Source organism: Setaria viridis, unplaced genomic scaffold, assembly GCF_005286985.2.
Source record: "Setaria viridis unplaced genomic scaffold, Setaria_viridis_v4.0 scaffold_313, whole genome shotgun sequence".
In the NCBI taxonomy this organism is placed as follows: Eukaryota; Viridiplantae; Streptophyta; class Magnoliopsida; order Poales; family Poaceae; genus Setaria; species Setaria viridis.
This window is the reverse complement of record NW_027255886.1, coordinates 25001-40298: the sequence shown is the minus strand read 5'-3', so window position 1 is coordinate 40298 and position 15298 is coordinate 25001. Positions and strand designations below refer to the sequence as shown.

The following is a 15298-nucleotide window of genomic DNA, read 5'->3' as shown; positions in this document are numbered from 1 at the left end:
ACATTTAGGTTTTGATCTGAGGCTATCCTGGTCTGCAGGACCCAACACAAGTATTCATCCTTTCCAATCTGAAAAAGGTGTTGCCGAAAGCTTACCCTCTTCCACACGGATGCTACAGCCGCTATCACTTTTGCAGGAGGGGAATTACAGAGTTCGCCTCTCGACATCTTGTTTGGTAAACGGAAACCCAGGCGCCCTAGTGTTGCCTAACCGTTCGGCCGGAGATGTCGGATGCGAGATCTTTAGCTACTTGTATCAATTTGCCACATTTCAATAGATACAATGCGCTGGCAGCTGAGGCTTGACAGGATGGGAGTGAATTAAGGTCGAGGGAGCAGGAAAGAGTTTGTTATTCGCTATTGGCTTAGTACGGCCTATACATAATAGGGCCATGACGGTTTTGGCAAGGCCTTGAACTTCATATATCCCTTTTTTTACTCAATCCAGAATACCAATAAAGTCAGATTGAATCATTTTATCGGACCTTTCCTTTGGATTTATTATCATAGGTAGTGTTCGAGATCGCCTCTGTGCGGTGAACGCTCGAATGTAGATCAGTTTTGTCCTCGCGTGGTTGAAGGAGATGCTGCTGCTGGATGGAATGCTTCCGGGGCGCCATGATCCTTCTATCTGGAATAATCGAGGGCACTGACTGACTGCATCAATCATCGCTCAGTGAGCTATTAATTGCCGCCAATAGCGCTTCGCTTGCATGCAAGGCGGCTAATAAAAGCGCCAGGTAGACGCGCGGAGATGCATTTTGAGTACTGGTGGTACTGGACAAGCTCTAGGGGAATAATCTCTTTCTTATTTCTTTCTTATTTCTTTCCCATGACGACTAGGAACGGGCAAATCAAGAATTTCACTTCGAATTCCGGACCTCAACATCCTGCTGCTCATGGTGTTTCACGATCAGTATTGGAAATGAACGGAGAAGTGGTGGAACGTGCGGAACCACATATTGGATCACTCCAGTGCGGCACGAAGCCGCTGACGCTGAGTAGGCTCCTATGCCGCTAGCACGGTGGAGGTTCCGTAGCGCGTCATGAGCACCGGGCAAAGGGACGGTTGAGCAACTCAAGCGAACCGCTCTACCTGACTTTGGATAAAGATAGAAGGGAGAAGGTTGTGAAGGTGGCCTCGTTATCCACACATCTGGTCGGAGGACCGACCTGGGTTTTCACGAGCGTAGGCGGGTCCTGGAGTGCCGTCAAGGGCGCTAGCGCATACCCCGGGGTGATCATCACCACCTGCACCTCACATCTCGGCACAGTGGAACGTGTAACCCGCCTGCTGTCCAAGTCAACCACTTAATTTCCTGTAATTCATAGCACCTAACAGAACGTAGCAGCAAGGGACAACCCACCCATACAGACAGCCTGCGGGGAGGATGGCACTACTGGCAAAGACCGTCTGGCGAAAACGCCGCTGGCGCGAAGCGTGGTGGGCCTGCGCCGGGGAGCATAGGGAGGAAAGGGAGCCCGGACGGTGGAAGAGCCAGGGGAAGCCGGGTCATTTGACGGAAATGGAAGGTCCGAGCAGCTCATTCATTCTTGGAAAAAGAGGGGGGGAGCGAGCCAATGTATCAATGAATAGATACAGTCAACGGTAGACAGACAGCGCTGCCTACACGCGAATTAGCTTCCGAACAAGCAAGGGATTGAGCAACTAGCGCGAAAGCCGTTGCGCTAACGCGCATCCGTTTTCTTGCTGGTCGAGCAGTCTCAATTTCACTACAGGATTTGCGAATGAATGCTGGGCTGGGCCACCTCAAATGGCGTGAGCCGCATGCGGGGAGACCCGCACGTACGGTTTTCAGGGGGATCCGGCCGGCCGGCGCCCACCCGACTAGAGGGACTGAGAAATTAATCGAGTACAAAACTTATCTTCAAGCTTTACCTTATTTTGATCGTTCAGAGGGCGATCGCGGAGTCACTGAATGAAGTCCTCCCTCCCTTTCTTTCGGGGGTGCTGACCCGCAGCGAGGCAGATATGACTAAGTGACATATTGAATATGGCGACGACTACAGCATGTCGTAGAAGGAGATAAGAGGTGGAGCCAACGACCCACTAAGACTCACGTATCTACAACTACATTCCCGAGCGGCAGTCAAACGGAGGCGTGAATGCAAGATGCCAGCGGAATGATCGACCGGACAGAGGCTAGGGCTGCTTTCTTCCCACCGCGTCCTTCCTTGTGTGTCGGAGATATAAGCGAGTGCACCGGAAAAGAAGGGGAACTGAGTCGATCTATTCCATGGCGAAGCATCCGAAGCATAACTGCACACTCACACGATCTTTGCCGAGAGATAGGAGCATTCGGTGGAACCGGTGAACTACACTTGCTTCTTGATAGATGTGTGGGACAGAGGGCTCGTGGTACCTGCTGCCCACCCTTCCTCCGCTTTGATAACCGTGTGAACGGAGAGTGGGCAGAGCAAAAGGGAAGGAGGTCCTCATACGGAGTCGCACACTTGAGCAGTGCGGGAGACTGGAGAATGGGTCGAGTAAACTCCCTTAGGGCCGATTAAATCACAGACGAGGTTCTTGATTTTTTCTTTTTTATTTGAGAAAAAAATAAAGGCAGAGGTAAATACTTCGAAGAGGCGGCTCGGTAGGGATGGAATGGTCAATCGTCAAGTCAAGGATGACTTCTTTGTTGGCGAAACGATGGGGGAGAGAAAGCACGCCAGTGATTCTCTGAGCCGGTCTTCATTTCCAACGCCTCGGGAAACAGGTCGAGATAGATGACAGCACCTTTTTATCCTCTTCCTTACCGGGAAGGCGCACTTCTCTTCTTCTTCTGGCCTTCACCTCCTGCCCGGCCGGAAATAGAACCCAGCCCCCTTTCTGATCCATTCATTTCTGCAAGCAGGCGGGATCCAGAGCTAAGCCCCCCTCCTATTCGAAGCCGGGTGTGGCCTCGCCCTTTTGCTCTTCCTTCGGTTTGGCTCCACGAAGGCGCCGCCTAGACTAGGAGCCCCACTCATATTCAAAAGGCGCCCAGCTTTCAAGACGATGATAATAAGTAGTTAGGCTGCCATTTTTCCAATATCATGGAATAGCATGGCCCGGGGCTAAGGTAACTCCAGTGGGAGAGCCGTGTTATGGGTGACCTTTATTGCACGTTCAGAGAGCACTTGTGTATGTGATGCAAGTGAACGTGTACGAAAAAGCTGTCGTAAAGTTTCGTTGTTCGTTCCGTCGTTGACCCTATCTATGTTTCTACGATGGCCCAAGAACACGCTCATTCTTCAGCCGTAGAGAGACTTTTGAATTGTGAGGTACCATTACGAGCTCAATATATACGAGTGTTATTCTGTGAAATAACTCGAATTTCAAATCATTCACTGCTTCAACTACTCATGCTATGGATGTGGGAGCATCAACTCCGTTCCTTTGGGCTTTTGAGGAGCGGGAGAAATTGTTGGAATTCTATGAAAGAGTCCCGGGAGCCAGGATGCATGCCAGTTTCATACGACCTGGTGGAGTGGCACAAGATCTGCCTCTTGGCTTATGTCGAGATATTGATTCCTCCACACAACAATTTGCTTCTCGTATCGACGAATTAGAAGAGATGTCAACCGGCAACCGTATCTGGAAACAACGATTAGTGGATATTGGTACTGTCACTGCACAGCAAGCAAAGGATTGGGGATTCAGTGGTGTAATGTTAAGAGGTCGTGCGACATGAAGACATTGATAGCAATATGGGGGAAGTTCCCATCAGGCAACAACGGTTCTGCCCGACCCTACAAAAGCATGCATATGTTGTCAGTGAAGATTTTGTGTGAAGCCTTGGAGACGACGTACCCGGGGCTAGGGTGAGCTGAGGGGGGACAGCGTAAGTGAGCGAATGTGTGTAAGCCCAGTCAAAGATTCCTATTCTAGGCGGGGCGGGCCATCAACCTTCGAATGGTGTTGGTCCTACGGACCGTGAACGGATTCGCCTCTGGCCTCTGGGCACGTCGGAACCGCATGAGTTCACCGGGGTGGAGCACGGTCCGCCAAAATCGGCATAGGTTAGGTGCTATTGATGGAACATGGTAAGCCCATCTTTCTCCATATGAAAGTGCTGCGGGCACATAGAGATGTGGGTAGAGGAAGTCTCAAAAAGCGAAGGCCGAGCTGTAGGTCACGTGACCTGCACCGAAAAGGTGGCTGACTGGGCTTTCTCCTGGATCAAAGCAGATCAGCTCGCCAAATTCGTTGATCGAATCGGGCGCCCCGGAACGTCGAATGAAAATACGTGGTCTTTCTACAACCCTATTTATATGATAGGCCCGGCCCCTTTCCCCCTATCCCTCCCTTATGTTTAGGAGCGGGATCTGCCCAAGAACGACCTGTGGTGGTACGGAAGGTACGGACTCCGCAAGCGTCCCGCACCCTCTGAGAAAGAAACTCCTCAACCATCACAAGATAAAGAAGTATGACGCTCTGTGTCCTGACTCTATTGGTCATAGTTCCTTGCTGTTGCGGCCGGTGCTCGTTTGCTGAACCACCAGATCATAAGGAAAGATGCCTCTCGGGGCATCTGAGAATGATTCGAGCCGTATGAAGGGAAACTCCACGTACAGTTTGTTTTGGGGGGGAAGGAGCCCGACAGGGTCCCCCACTGACTTGGCCCGGGCCTAAGTGAAAGTGAAAAAGTGAAGTGGTGGGCCTACCCATCCCAACCTGGGGTATGCTGGGATTCGCGAAGAGCAGCACCTTACGATGTTCATGACCAATCGGATCTTGACGTACCAGTATGGTACCAGAGGAGATCGCTATGATCGTTACTGTATTCGTATCGAAGAGATGCGACAAAGTGTTCGGATCATTGTGCAATGTCCTAATCAAATGCCTAGTGGCATGATCAAAGCCGATGATCGTAAGCTATGTCCTCCATCACGATCTCGAATGAAACTATCCATGAATCGTGCGCCGTGTGAAACGTAGATCATCGCCGTTCTTAACCGAGACTCAGGTTAAGCTCCGTCTCGGAACCGTCGTGGGGTTAGGAGTAAAGCATCCCGAGGTTGGCGCATCTCGTTGGGCGTGGAGAAGCATTGGGAACCCCAATATCTTTCTTCGGAGCAGTTTCTTTTCCCGTCCCCTCGCCCCGGCATAGCGCTTCGCTTCCGGTTCTTCGGAAGAATCAACTGACTTCTCCCTTCTTCATTGATCCGGGGGGAAAGGGAACCGTCTACCAGTTGGGAAGCTAGACATCAAGGTTGTGGCTTGATGAGGATAACTAAGCTGACACGCCGGAGTTGGCTGCTGGCACAACAGGGTGGTGCCTTACCGCACCGCAGGCGCACGCGCGGTAGCGTTCGTGGTGGTGCTTCAGGATTCCAATGTACTGCGTCCAAGATCAGAACGAGCTTGCCGGCGGACCACTGCCGTCCCATTCTTTAGTGAGCTGGAGCGCAGCCATCTTATCCACGGAAAACGCGTCAAGCTATCGCTTCGGGTCGAAGCACTAAAAGAAAAGGACCGGGAAACGCGGCGGCATAGGAACCACGGGAACCCAGGAGGGAGAAAGACGATGTACGGGATACGGGATCCTCGTAGTAGGCTGGACCAAAATCCAGCCGAGAGAGGGCAGCCTTTAGAAGCAACAGGTTGGGAAACCAAGAGAAGGCTTCGCCTTTTCTTATCTTCTTCCCGGCACAAAAAGAGGGATTAGCATTATTGACCCCATGAGAAAGCACTAACACCTTCCTCGTTGGGGCTCCGCGCACTGGGAAAAGGCTTCCGCGACAGGAAACCGGCTACTAGTTAGGAAGTGAACATAAGGTATCAAGAGGTCCCTCACAGTCAGGTGCGATGCAATTGCCCCCTATTAGTCAAGTACCCCTCTTCCTATTTTGTTTAGGGGTTAAAATGGCTTGATGAACCCTTCCGTTCACACGCACCGGCCCCATTCACTTGCAACTCGTAGAGGCTTGTAAGTAAACAGTGCCCCCACTAAATTCAAAGTGACGGTGGGGTTGAAAGACGAGAGTGCCTACCTCCGAGCCGAGAGTGCCCGCCCTTTCTGTCAAGTAGGCTACTTTTTCCGGAACGCAGTCCGGAATAAGCGTTCCTGTGTATATAGATATCTTCGATGCTGTCATTTCGAAATGTCCGCTTCCTCTTTCACCTCCCAAAAAGCAAAGTTGGCTTGACGAGCGCAGATGAGGAAGCGGGAGCAATAAAACCAAGAATCTCTTTCTTTTCCAAATACTTTATTAAATTAAGATTAAGTTAAGGGGCAAAGAGAAGCGCTTTCGCTACTGAGAAAGCGAATGGTCAGCGCGAGGGTTCGACGACTTAGCCGAGCGTTAGCGAAGCGTCATTCTCATAGCGAGGCGCTTCGAGTTAGCGAAGCGCTGTAGTAGCGTCGGAGACTATGTGCTATAATGCTGAACTAAGGACGTTCCGCCTTATCTATAGAAGCAGTCAACTGAGTTCTGAACGAATGGGATCCTTGGTGGGTAATGGCTCAATCAATCTATAGATGGAAAGCCTTATGATGGGAAACTACCACGTTAGGTTTGGAGAGAGATGGGACCTGTTATAGTTTAGGGGGAGCAGATGCAAGCTTTTTCTTTCCATAGCCGGCCAAATGACTACCGGATCATCGGTCTACTCTACCTCAATTCACCATTTCGAACTTTATACAGAAGGTTTTTCCGTACCAGCTCCTCTACCTATACCGCAGTTGAAGCACCTAAAGGTGAATTTGGTGTCTTTCTTGTCAGTAATGGGAGTAATCGTCCCTACCGTTGTAAAATAAGAGCACCTGGCTTTGCCCATTCACAAGGACTCGATTCTATGTCCAAACATCACATGCCAGCAGATGTAGTCACCATCATAGGTACTCAAGATATTGTGTTTGGAGAGGTAGATAGATAGGACGTAGTCTTGCTCGATCAGGACCCTTGCTTTATTGCGAGCCAAAACAGCTGCACCAAGAAAAATGGCTCTTTCGGCACCCTCAAGAATAGCTTGTGCGTTGGCCCAAAGAAGCCCTGGGTAAAGCTCGATTAGTACAAAAAAAAAGGACCCTCCCCGGGGCGGGAGGAAACGGCAACCCTACTGCATTGGAACATCGTCTCCTCACCATCTCCCTCCCCATCGTCTCCTTCTTCACTTCCCCGGAACTGCACATCAGGATTCTTCAATCCTTCTATCTGGCCTCCGTACCCGTAGTGGAGTACCTTGCTACTTTCAATATTCAAGTCATTTTCATTGTTTGTTTTTAGTTTTGTTGTGGAGAAAGAGGGCTACTTAGGAAGCAAGGTAACTCTATCACCTTCCGTCCGTCTTTTCTTGAACATTTGACTTCGCGAATCCTAGCTTTTATAAGGCTCATGCTTCGGTCCCGCTACCGCTCTACCACTGTGCTAGACTCCCATCCATACCGCCTGGTCTTAATTTTGAAGATTTGATTTCCAATCAACGAGTAAGTAGCTCCATTTGGGCTAGGTCAGAGCAGGCTGAAACATATATGTCTAGTTCTTTTTCCTAAAGATAACCTATTACACAATGACGGATCTTCTCGAACCAGACTGACTCATCACTCATCTATCCAAAGCTTGAAATAGCGCCGCTTACCTGTCTCAGCTAGCATAGGACCAAGCAATCCCCATACCCAGACCCCTCTTCTCCTTTATATTTCATTAGTCTGTAAGTGCATTATTTGTGCCCGAGAGAACTACTGGTAACTACTTGAACTATGAAGCCGGCGTATGGTCTGAATCAACGAGAGTGTGATACTTAAAAGAAAATAATAATTATAGGGAGGCAGCTATATCTTTAATCTATACTAGGTCTTTTAGATGAATAAGTTACTTTACTCCTCGAAGAACATTACTTCTCTGGATGCTAAATAAAGAGATTGAAATAACCTTACTAAGCTTTAAGTAAGCACTCTTACCCGCGCCGGATTCGTATGGAAGATCGTATAAAAGAAGTATAACGTTGCTGTAGGAATTCTCAAAATAAAGACGAATTTGGATCCTTTGAGTCTTACTGTATATCCCCCGATTTAGAACTTCCTATCAAAAGATATGACTAAATAGTTGAAAAAAAAAAGCATATTGAATCTTCCTAAAATGCTCAATCCAAAAGGACTATTTCGTTGTTTGTGCCAAAAAAACTCTTTAAAGCTAGTGAAATCGGCTCATAAGCGCCCGGTGAAGTGGCCAAGAAAGGCATGCATGGCTCTTCCTATTCTTCACAGGCGGTGGGATATCTCGTAACCCAGCTACCTTGGCAACTAGCTCTATTCGCTTTCCTCGGGTGATCGAGTTCAGTTCAATAATTCTAAAGAAGCTGTCAAGTTATGGCTAAATCCTCATCTCCATTCTCTGGTCCACATGCAAACGTTTAAGAGTAGCGAAAGCGGGGGCAGCTAGTAGAATTCGTAGACCAAGCACTTCCCCGTTGGAGCGAGCAAGATCCTTTGGACTTACTTTGGTTTTGCATATATTTTCATATAGAAACATAGCGTAGCGATTCCGTTGCGTCTTAGACATTTCACGCGGGGCGGGGAATCGAGTCTATTCAGGAAGAATTGCAGCAATTCTTCAATCCTAACGAAGTCATTCCGGAGGAATCCAATGAACAACAACGATTACTTAGGATCAGCTTGCGAATTTGCAGCACCGTAGTAGAATTAAGGGCAAAGAAAGGAAAGTCTCATTGGCCCTCGTCGACGCTCCAGTGTATGCGTTACGAGGCAACTAGCATTTTGTTTTGTCATGGAAGAAAGAATGTTCTAGTTTTTCGTTGCTTTTCGTCGGCAAAACCGACGCCAACCTATAAAAAGTCTCCCTTTCTCTTTTGGGAGCTGAGCTGAAAAAGATGTAGTTCTGTTCTAATGGGATTGAGATTGGAACGTGTCGTAAATGCGGGTGATCCCGGACTATTTGTGCCCCATCCAGCCATTCTGGGGCTCCTACGAGGTCCATCACTGATATTGGCCAGGAAATGGCAGCTTTTTTCGCGGAGGCTAATCTAGATACTGTAGCGCAGAGCCCATACATAGGGCTTATTCGCGCTATAGATCATTTGGGAAGAAGTATCCCAGCCAATGGAGGTCAAGGAGGCGAGCAAGCAGCGGGGAGCACAGGGGAAGCCGGCCCAGCCAATCCAGTTGATGCCCCTCAGGTTGCTATTCATTCATGACGCTCCTCGCCCTTTCGAAACCCCTCAGGCTATGGATCATTTTGCGGGTAGCCCGCTGGATCCATTTGCCATTCACCCACTGGATATAATTCCTCTCGCTCTCGCTCTCGGTTTGGTCATACTTATTTCTTTTTTTTTCCTTCGGGAAGTATGGAAAAACTGGTATGAGAGTGCGAGAAAAAAAGCAGTGGAGTAGTGTGAAGTATAAATCCCCGAGCTGATGTTATAAAGGATCCCTGTTTATAAAACAATATGTGCGCTCATTCTGGATTGAGTTTTAGTGTGTTTGATACCTTTCCCCCCAGGTTATGAGGGAGTGGGGGATGGCTTACAGATGCAAAAGTAAAGGTAACTAGGGTTAGGGGAGGGAAGATACCGAAGAATCTAAAGGTGACTAGGGAAGATATCCAAGAATGGTGTTGATTATAGAATAGAAAGAGAAGCGTGTTAAGCTAAATCAAGGAGCTGAATTATCTCTGTCTCGGTGCTAGATCTATCTGCTAGATTGGGTTATAGCACTATCCTACATCCTGCTAGGGGGAGAGTCTGGAAGGAGGTTGGACTGAAGCCCATCCGATGTAGGCCAGCCTCAACAAGGAATCAGGTTTTTAAGAGAAATGTTGTTTTCTTGAGGAAGAGCGTCTTGTTCGGGGATGACAGGCTTTCTCCGACAAGAAAGATGAGAGGAACCGTGGAGTTGGGAAAAGCGGCGCACTAGAATGGATAGCACAGGTCGGAGGTGAAGCTTATAGACCAACCCCTTCTTTCTTTGAGCTGAGCACTTGACTTCGGCAGTGGTCATTGCCTACCGGTAAACTCCCATACTTCCTTCTTTTGTTCGAGGGAGGCCATACATCTTCCTTCATTGGTTGGATCCAGGTCAGAAAGTTCTAGGAAGGTTGTGTGCGCAAACAAGTCAGAATTAATAAGAAGGGGTGCGAGCAGTACACTACCCATTTGGGTATTGGCAAATCACAGTCATACTTCTTAGAGTGGGGTGGAGCACCAGCACCTTAAGCTGCACCAGTATCTTAGTAAGATAGACACCGATTAAGAAACCGAGAAGTCTAGATTATGGAGACTCTCTAAGTTTTTCTAAGATTTCCTGTGTCTGTACTACTTCACTTTAGACCCGGCATATTGTATGTATCCTTCGCCCTTATTTTCAATTCTGAGAATCCGCCTTCACCCTTCGGAGAAAACATGGTGGCCAGAGAGAAGGTATGTAGATTAATAGAGTTGCTCTTACTTTTAGAATATATCATGGATCAAAACTTGGTTCTCATGGATGAAGTGTTTGAGTAGACAAAAGAAGAAGCTGCTACACGAAGTGAAAACCGGTGCTAAGAGCTGGAGATTATTATCTATGAGAGAGAACTGCTTGGCCCACGATGAGAGAGAACTGGTAGAGAAGTGCTAAAAGTAAGTGTAAGTTAACAAGCATGAACCTCCTCGTTGAGCAGCCGCCTGAGCTTTCTCTTTGTTTAGAATTGAAAGAGAAGTTTTTGATAGTGGGGTGCGTGGTGTATTAAAAGTGGATATAGACCCCGGACAAGAAAGCCTTTTCTTAAGCACAAATGCGGTACTATTTTGAGCAAGCAATCTCTTCTACAATAGGCGGTCTGATCAATCCAAAATATTGAGGCAGGATTTGGATTTAGAGAATCAAAAAGCAATCAACCATCCCCAAACAAAGTGCTGCTGGAGGGAAATGCTAAAGTCCCATTCCGAATTCCATTAAGGTTGTATTCCTACTAAGAAACTCTGGGCTATACTCTACATCCCATCCCAGCTCGTAAGTAATCCTATTTCTGTATTAGCCTTTGAACAGCATGGGCCATGAAAGGACCGGAGAAGGAATGCAGTAGGATGATTCTATCTTTCCTATGTATGGGGCACACGATTCTCTTTCCATACACTAGTCAAAATCCATAATAGGGCGAGGGTACCTAAATATCCATCCAGAGCGAGTTGCGATTCTTTTACTTACTACTTTTTGAAAGATTACACCTTCGACTATCTCTAAGCACGCATGTCCCACTATCTATATGTGAGAACAGGCTGTAAGCACGCATGCCCCTCCTATCTATGAAAGAGAACAGGAATTCCCTACACCAACATATCTAGCGAGGGTCCTTCCAATCTACGAAAAGAGGGCACTACGAAAGCTAATTAGTCAAACCAGCACCAAAATAGCGAGTGAGTAACAAGCACTATTTCGACCATACTCTCTTGTCCTTAGATTCCTGTCATTAAGCACTACATACTATAGCAGTCAACTCACTATTTGCACTCCTTGCATTCCATGAGCTTTTCTTTCAATAGTAAGCAGGAAATGCGAATAAGAGAAGGGTAGAAGAAGCGATTCCTACTAGTACTAACGATTCAAACCTAGCCCCTTAGACTGTTCCTACCACCTCCCCTCTTTTCAGTCGGAGTACCACGACCACGTGACTGGGCTTTCCCCCACGACCAGCACCTACCACCGTCGAGCTACCCGTCCCGCGACCAGTACCACCGAAGCCACGACCAGAAACACCTACTCCATTACCTCCTCCACTAACCCCTTCACAAAATACCAAAATAGGAGCAACTTATTAAATAGGGCTATCTATACAGTAGGTCAAATAGGATCAAGTTTTGCCAATTCCGAATTCAAGTACGAAAACTAAGAAGTTGGCACTTTTAACACAAGGAAAAGGGAGCCCACATATAAAATCGAAAGCGAGTTGGTGCTTGGGAAAGATACTGGTACCTTTAGACTAGGGTCAATAATTCATTAACATTTCGAGATTTTCCTGGCTTAAGGCTTTCACCGCAGTATTGTCTTATGCTTTAGCCAAGTATAGCTCTAAAATCTGTCTGATTTGCCAATGAATCATGATTTCCCTTGCTTTTCAGATAGCCTTGACATGAATGAAATGTGCACTTGACCGTTATCCCTTGCTTTGATTACACTCTCTCTATTCTTATCTCTTGTCGGGCCCCAATCCTTCTTCTTTCTTCTTTGAATTCCGATCGTCATCCAACATACCAGTAACATGTGATGATGCACCCGAATCTACTGCTCTGTGAAGAGTTGGAAGGACAGTAATCGGTTTCTCACTCAACCTATTCTTGGGACATTGGGCAAATTGAATAAGCGAAGAAGGCAAAGATACTTGTATTCCATTGAATCTCTTCCATTTCATCCTTAACTTTATTTCAAAAGAAGAAGCAGTTACCAGATCCGGGCAGAGCAAACCAAACTAGATGAGAAGGCGGAATGTAGCTAAAACATATGGGTTTCTCTAGAGAAAAACCTGCATGTACCTATACCAAACGCTAGAATGCCGATATGGTTGAAGTAGCAAATAGCCAATGTATCAAATAGTCAATGTTGCTCCATAATAAGCCGAAATAGTCCCTGTACCTTTTACAAGGGTAACACCTGCTTGACCTTCCATCTCTTCTCTACAGGCATTCACTGAACAATAGCAAAAGTTCCCACCTAAGTTCGGTATCCCGGCCAAGTGCAGAGTAGAGAGAATCGGGTGCTTCCAGTGATTAGTTATCAGAAAGCCCTGTTTTCCCGAGCCTCCTAATAAAGAAAGGTTCGAATCGGCAGTCTGCTTCTGCCTAAGTATTTGTTTTCATTTCTTTGATTGAACATTCCAAGCTTCCTTTCTATTATACCTAATGCCCATAGCTAGTTTTATTTTATATTTGTCTATTCTTTTTGAAAAAGCTTTATCCGCCCCGTGCGAGAGAGTTGAACAAATAGCATAGCCTCTGGGATGTTGGCCCTAGTGAAGGGGAGCTCTTCGCAGCTGTCAGTGGAAAGATGGAAATTGGTTCTAAAAGAGCCGAGCTAGGGATAAGAGATACGGTTGGTTGGCTGAATGGAAGGAATGCTATTCTAATGGGAACCGGGAAAAGAATGGTTCCCAATACAGGGCCCGAAGAAGAGAGACGAAAGGAAGTAGTGAAAGAAGAAATAAAGTACGCGGATAAAAGTGAAAAATCACATAGCTACTAAGTCAAAACGTCCAATGAGAATGGAGATCAAGAAGGACATGAAATCCATTAGCAGCTCTATCAGTTATTTCATTATTGGCATTCCTTAACCAATAGAAAAAGAAAGAGATCACAAGCGTTATCAGTCTCCAGACGCATCTATCTATAAAAAGGAGTAGGGCACCTGATATGAGATACATACTGGAGTCAAGGATTGAGACCACTAGTGATAAGGCAAAGAAATGAGCAGTCCCAAAGGAATGAACCGGAATATCCACCTTTAAAAGGAATTAACTGAAGCAGCAAATGCGCCTGTTCAGGCAAATGCTGAAAACAGAGCTAGCACCGATGTTCATCAGCTCCTTTCTTTGGCAGAGAAGGGAGAATGCTTTTCACAAGAACTGTATTACCATATTTTCCTATTTCACTTTTTTGGGCTTTTCTGACAGCTTCAAGTTCTCCACCCAATTCCTGATACATATTGGTATTACTGGTACTGCAGTACTTGAATTAATTTTCTATAAATATGAAAACCAGAACACACAGATGATGCCTAGGGATGAAGGAGACTCGAGATCTTGGCTTTCACCTGGGTACCGTGTAGAGGAGCCTGACGCCAAGGCACGTGGAGGATAAGAAGAAAGAATATGAGGAGCGTAGCCGAGAATCTGAAAGTAAGCCCGCGGCCTTTCGAAAGCCTAGAGTGACAGGAAGAACAGAACCCAATAGCGAGAAGTAGGTACGTACCTCAAGTCAATTCAGTTAAGTAAGGTAGGAAAGACTAGCTAGGATTGAAAATAGTTAAGCAGTCAAAAAAGAGGTTTTACTTAATGAACTAGCCTATCTGCCAACCTACGAGTCAAGTACGGGATCAGATCTCATAGTTTCATAACTGAATAGGAAGTCGACTTTTCTTTACCACTCTCATCAGCACTGAAGGGTATTGTTCAGAAGAAGAAGAGAAATCGAACAACTGTTACTACTGTACCCTATTTGTTATTCTTCAACTACAACTACCGCACCCGAAACTGTAACTCCTACTTTGCGTTTAGTTTCTGTCCTTGCAGCTCCTTCATCTTCAACTGAAACTGTCCCGCCCCTGAGCCTTTTTCTGGGACTGTGCCTTCCTACCCTATACAGTTGGTCAATAAGCTACCTCCCCTCCTCGATGACGACAGTTACCCGCGGAACTAATAGGAAGAGCTGCTAGAGATAGAGGAATACAAAATGGTTATGCCAATTGTTAGCCATAGTGAAAGTAGGAGAACGAAGCCTTATATTCTCAGCTCAATCCCTTGCTTATTTAAATCCTATGCTTGTTTGAACGCGCTGCTCAATATCCCTTGCTTCTTTGTCGGCGATTTTGCTTGGCTTGGGGGATTAAAATACATACACGGCTAGTAGAGTTTATGAATGCCCCTAATGAATATGTGAAGGAAATGAAATCACTTTTATGCTCTAAGGTCAAGAAGTTTCTTAGCATTTATGCTATGGGGCGGAGCGTTGCAGTTATAATTGAATCTAATTACTAGTTGCTAGTGCCTAGTTGTACCGATTCCTTCAGTTCAACTGTGATCAGTTTATCCGGTGGGAACAGAATTCATAGTTGGACAGCGAAGATAGAATTCATAGTTTGTTGTGAACACGCTTTCGATATCATATAGAATGTTTTTTTTTAGCGCCCGGTGCCCTTTCGCTCAAAGAAGCGTGATTCAATGCTGCGCTATTTCCGACAAGAAGGAAAAGATGATCCCACCTCCTGCTTCTGTGACGTCTTAACCTCTTTCTTAGGGAAGTAATGAAGATGGCATCGAATAAGCTCTTTGATCTTGATGCAAGTTTGCAAGTGAAGAAGAATGCTTGAGATTCCAAGTAAGGGCATTCTCTCCATTATGGAGCTAGGCTAGATAGGAAAAACCTCAGTTTAGATTTACATAATAAGGGTTTTGAGATTGACTTAGTCTATTCAGTGAATAGGCGGATCGAACTCAAAGCAAGGTGTAAAGCGGTAAGGCATTACGCTGTGGTCAATCTTCAGATATAGAGTAGGTACCGAACCGGAGTCAGAGTGAACAGCGGTATTTCATTCAGTCAGCTTGGCTTTTCTATAGTTGGCCTTTTTGTCTACCTTCTTGAGTCAATG

General features: G+C 46.5%; 1 pseudogene; it reads right to left on the bottom strand.

The window, feature by feature from the left end:
- Positions 1-1842: 1842 nt before the first annotated feature.
- LOC140221571 (uncharacterized) lies at positions 1843-2813 on the bottom strand (annotated as a pseudogene).
- Positions 2814-15298: the final 12485 nt, after the last annotated feature.